This window comes from Homarus americanus, unplaced genomic scaffold (assembly GCF_018991925.1).
Source record: "Homarus americanus isolate GMGI-L3 unplaced genomic scaffold, GMGI_Hamer_2.0 scaffold30160, whole genome shotgun sequence".
In the NCBI taxonomy this organism is placed as follows: Eukaryota; Metazoa; Arthropoda; class Malacostraca; order Decapoda; family Nephropidae; genus Homarus; species Homarus americanus.
The window spans coordinates 29,086-34,786 of NW_024723605.1; positions in this window are offsets into that span (position 1 = coordinate 29,086).

Below are 5,701 nucleotides of genomic sequence, written 5' to 3' on the forward strand. Positions count from 1 at the left end.
GAGGGAGAGGAAGGAAGAAGGGAGGGGAGAGGAGGAGGAGGGAGAGGGAAGGGAAGAAGGGAAGGAGAGGAGGAGGAGGGGAGAGGAAGGAAGAAGGGAGGGAGAGGAGGAGAGGGGAGAGGAAGGAAGAAGGGAGGGAGAGGAGGAGGAGGGGAGAGAAGGAAGAAGGAGGGGAGAGGAGGAGAGGGAGAGAAGGAAGAAGGGAGGGAGGGGAGGGGAGGAGGGAGAGGAAGGAAGAAGTGGAGGGGAGAGGGGAGGAGGAGGGGAGAGGAAGAAGAAGGGAGGGAGAAGGAGGAGGGGAGGGGAGAGGAAGGAAGAAGGGAGGGGAGAGGGAGGAGAGGGGAGAGGAAGGAAGAAGGGAGGGAGAGGGAGAGGAGGGGAGAGGGAAGGAAGAAGGGAGGGAGAGGAGGAGGAGGGGAGAGGAAGGAAGAAGGGAGGAGAGGGGAGAGGGAGGAAGGAAGAAGGGGAGGGAGAGGAGGAGGAGGGGAGGAAGGAAAGGGACAGAAAGGTGTGGAGAGGAAGGAGAGGGGATGGGGGAAGAAGGGAGAGACGAAGATGAGTAAATGAGGGAAGGGAGGAGGAGTGAAGAGAGGGGGAGGAAGAAAGACGGAGAGTGTGACAATGAGTGAGAGAGAGAGAGAGAGAGAGAGAGAGAGAGAGAGAGAGAGAGAGAAGTCACGGGGGATAATCATAAAAAGAAAGAATTGAAGGAAGAGGAAGAGAGGGAGGAGAGGGAAACTGAGACAGAGGAGAGGGCTCTGGCCTGCCTTTATCGAACTGTGCCGATAACAGGGAGAGTCTTTATAGAATTCTGTGTGACACCTCCTGTCTTAGACGCCCAGGAGAGCGAGGGGATGCAGGGAGATTAAAGAAAGAGGAGAGGAAACGAGTGGGAGAGGCAGAGAGAATAAAGGAGTGGCAGGCAGAGCAAGGAGAGGCAGGTCGAGTGGGGAGTAAGGGAGTGCAGGCAGAGCAAGGGAGGTCGAGCAAGGTGGGGCATGTAGAGCAAGGAGGGCAGGCAGAGCAAGGGAGAGGCAGGTCAGAGCGGTGTGGGGGCATGTAGAGAAAGGGAGTGGCAGGCAGAGGGCAGGTCGAGCAAGATGGGGGCATGTAGAGCAAGGAGAGGCAGGCAGAGCAAGGAGAGGCAGGTCGAGGGTGGGGGCATGTAGAGCAAGGGGAGTGGCAGGCAGAGGCAGGTCGAGCATGGGGCATGTAGAGCAAGGGAGGGCAGGCAGAGGCAGGTCGAGGCAAGGTGTGGGGCATGTGAGCAAGGGAGTGGCAGGCAGAGCAAGTGGAGAGGCAGGTCGAGCAAGGTGTGTGGGGGTATGTAGAGCAAGGAGTGGCATGGTCGAGCAAGGAGCAAGAGAGGAGGCAGAGCAAGGAGAGGCAGGTGAGCAAGGGGCAGGAGCAAGGAAGGGCAGAGGCAGGTCGAGTGGGGGCATGTAGAGCAAGGGAGGCAGAGCAAGGGAGAGGCAGGTCGAGCAAGGTGTGGGGCATGGTGAGCAAGGGAGAGGCAGGCAAGAGGCTGGAGAGGCAGGCCGAGCAAGGTGTGGGACATGTAGAGCAAGGAGAGGCAGGCAGAGCAAGGGAGAAAGGAGCAAGGTGTGGGGGGTATGTAGAGAAGGGAGAGGTATAAGGGGGCGTAAGGGGGTCATGTAGGAGCAAGGAGAGGCAGGCAGAGCAAGGGAGAGGCAGGCCTGAGCAAGGTGTGGGCTGTAGAGCAAGGGAGGGCAGAGCAAGTGGGAGAGGCAGGTCGAGCAAGGTGTGGGGGCATGTAGAGCAAGGGAGTGGCAGGCAGAGGCGGGTCGAGCAAGGGATGTAGGAGAGGCAGGCAGAGCAAGGGAGAGGCAGGTCGAGCAAGGTGGGGCATGTGGAGCAAGGAGAGGAGGCAGAGCAAGGAGAGGCAGGTTTGCGGGGTATAGGAGTAAGGGAGTGGCAGGCAGAGCAAAGGAGGCAGGTCGAGCAAGGTGTGTGGGGCATGGAGAGCAAGGGAGAGGCAGGTGGGTGTGGGACATGTAGAGCAAGGAGAGGCAGGCAGAGCAAGGGGAGAGGCAGGTCGAGTGTGGGGGCATGTAGAGCAAGGGAGAGGCAGGCAGAGCAAGGAGAGGCAGGTCGAGCAAGGGGGCAGAGCAAGGAGAGGGAGGCAGCAAGGGAGAGGCAGGGAGTGGCAGGCAGAGCAAGGAGAGGCAGGTCGGCAAGGTGTATGTAGAGCAAGGGAGAGGCAGGCAGAGCAAGGGAGAGGCAGGCTGAGCAAGGTGGGGCATGTAGAGCAAGGGAGGAGAGCAAGGGAGAGGGTCAGAGCAGGTGGGGGCATGTGAGAGCAAGGAGTGGCAGGCAGAGCAGGAGAGGCAGGCCTGAGTGCAAGGTGGGGCATGTAGAGCAAAGGAGAGGCAGGCAGAGCAAGGAGAGGCAGGTCGAGCAAGGTGTGGGGCATGGAGAGAGGGAGGTTAGAAGGAGGAGGCAGGTGAGCAAGGGGAGAAAGGGAGTGCAGAGCAAGGTGTGGGGCATGTGAGCAAGGAGTGGCAGGCAGAGCAAGGGGAGAGGCAGGCCGAGCAAGGTGTGTGTGGGGCATGTAGAGCAAGGGAGTGGGCAGGCAGAGCAAGGAGGAGGTCAGAGTATGTGGGGCATGTAGAGCAAGGGAGTGGCAGAGCAAGGGAGAGGCAGGTCGAGCAAGGTGTGGGGGCATGTAGAGCAAAGGAGAGGCAGGCAGAGCAAGGGAGAGGCAGGCTGAGCAAGGTGGGGCATGTAGAGCAAGGGAGAGGCAGGCAGAGCAAAGGAGAGGCAGGTCGAGCAAGGTGGGGCATGTAGAGCAAGGAGAGGCAGGCAGAGCAAGGGAGAGGCAGGTCGAGCAAGGTGGGGGCATGTAGAGCAAGGAGAGGCAGGCAGAGAGCAAGGAGAGGCAGGTCGAGCAAGGTGTAGAGCAAGGGAGGGCAGGCAGAGGCAAGGGAGAGGCAGGTCGAGCAAGGTGTGGGGGCATGTAGAGCAAGGAGGGCAGGCAGGCAGGTCGAGGCAAGGGGGCATGTAGAGCAAGGAGTGGCAGCAGAGCAAAGGGGGGGCCAGGAGGTCTAGGAGACGTGGTAGAAAGGGGCAGGCAGAGGCCAGGAGAGGCAGGAAGAGGCAGGGAGGCTTAGGGAGAGGCAGGAGAAAGGAGAGGCAGGTAGAGCAAAGGAGGGGCAGGGAGGTCTAGGGAGAGCAAGGAAGAGGCAGGAAGAGCAAGGAAGAGGCAGGGAGGTCCAGGGGGAGGCAGGGAGGCCTAGGGAGAGGAGGGAAGGTCTAGGGAGAGGCAGGTAGAGGAAGGAGAGGCAGGAGGTCTAGGGAGAGCAGGTAGAGCAAGGGAGAGTGCAGGGAGGTCTAGGGAGAGGCAGGAAGGTCTAGGGAGAGGCAGGAGAGGAAGGAGAGGCAGGGAGGTCTAGGGAAGAGGCAGGTAGAGGAAGGGAGAGGCAGGGAGGTCTAGGGAGGAGGCAGGGGGGGCAAGGGAGAGGCAGGGAGGCTTGGGGAGAGGCAGGTAGAGGAAGGGAGAGGCAGGGAGGCTCTAGGAGAGGCAGGGAGGTCTAGGGAGAGGCAAGTAGATCAAGAGAGAAGCAGGGGCCAGGGGAGAGGCAGGAGGCAAGGGAGAGGCAGGGAGGCTCTGGGAGAGGCAGGGGGGGAAGGGGAGGCAGGGAGGTCTAGGGAGAGGGTAGATCAAGAGAAGCAGGGGTGGTCTGGGGAGAGGCAGGTAGAGCAAGGGAGGTCCAGGTAGAGCAAGGGAGGTCCAGGGAGAGGCAGGAGGTCTAGGGAGAGGCAAGTAGATCAAGAGAGAAGCAGGGTGGTCTAGGGAGAGGCAGGTAGAGCAAGGAGAGGCAGGGATGTTTAGGAGAGGCAGGTAGGTCTAGGGAGAGGCAGCAGGTAGAGCGAAGGAGAGGCAGGGAGGCCTAGGGAGAGGCAAGGAGGTTCAGGGAGAGGCAGGTAGAGGGAAGGGAGAGGCAGGAAGGTCAGGGAGAGGCAGAGGAAGGAGAGGCAGGGAGGTCTAGGGAGAGGCAGGTAGAGCAAGGGAGAGGAAGGGAGGTCTAGGAGAGGCAGGAAGGTCTAGGGAGGAGGCAGGTAGAGGAAGGGAGAGGGGAGGTCTAGGGAGAGGTAGAGCAAGGGAGAGGCAGGGAGTCTAGGGAGAGGCAGGAAGGTCTAGGAGAGGCAGGAAGGCCTAGGGAGAGGCAGGTAGAGGAAGGAGAGGCGGGAGGTCTAGGAGAGGGCAGGTAGAGCAAGGGAGTGGCAGGGAGGTCTAGGGAGAGGCAGGGGAGGTTCTAGGAAGAGGCAGGTAGAGCAAGGGAGAGGCAGGAGGTCTAGGGAGAGGCAGGTAGAGCAAGGGAGAGGCAGGGAGGCTCAGGGAGAGGCAGGTAGAGCAAGGGGGAGGCAGGAGGTCTAGGGAGGCAGGTAGAGCAAGGGAGAGGCAGGGAGGTCTAGGGGAGAGGCAGGTAGAGCAAGGGACAGGAGGTCTAGGGAGAGGCAGGTAGAGCAAGGGAGAGGCAGGGAGGTCTAGGGAGAGGCAGGTAGAGCAAGGGAGAGGCAGGGAGGTCTAGGGAGAGGCAGGTAGAGCAAGGGAGAGGCAGGGAGGTCTAGGGAGAGGCAGGGGGATGCACATAGAGCAAGGGAGAACATGTTAACAATACCATCATGTTAATTATATCACCCCAAACTAACATGTTAACACTACCATGACTGGCTTGTTGACTATCATAACTAACATTTTAATTCTGTCACCCCAACTAACATGTTAACTCTTTTACCCATACAGACATGTTAAATCTAGCACGCTAAACTAACATGTTAACAATACCAAAACTAACATGTTAACATTATCATAAATAACACGTTAACTCTGTTGCCCATACTAACATGTTAATTCTAGCACCCAAAATTAACATGTTAACTCTGTTACCCAAAACTAACATGTCAACTCTGTTACCCATAACTAACATGTTAACTCTATCAAAACTAACATGTTAACAGTATCATAACTAACATGCTAACTGTTACCCATACTAACATGTTAATTCTAGTACCCAAAACTAACATGTTAATTCTGTTACCCATAACTAATAGGTTAACTCTACCATAATTAACACGTTAACAATACCAAAACTAACATGTTAACTCTGTTACCCATGCTAACGTGTTACCTTTAGCACTCAAAACTAACATGTTAACTCTGTCACCCATTGCTACCATGTTACTTTTAACATGCAGTAACTAACATCCCTACTGTAGTACTCAAAACTAACATGATAACCGTAGCACTCAAAACTAACATTTAAATAATATAACTAACATGTTAACACAACCATACACAAACTAACATGTTAACCCAACCATACACAAACTAACATGTTAACAACAAACCAAAAACACAAACCATCATGTTAATACTACCATACGCTGGAATCAATTAACATGTTAACTTACCCAACAACATTTACGTGTTAACATATCAGAACACAACTAGATATAAATAAGAAGTTAACATATAATACATAGATTGCGAATAATTAACATATTATCACTACCACACAAAACTATCATGCTAACACACACACACAAACCATAAATAACATGTTAACACGATCACACACCAACTAAACACACTTAACATGTTAACTCGAGCACACAAAACTAACGGGTTAACTACCATGAACAATAACATTATCATTACCATAGTTATCGTAGTACA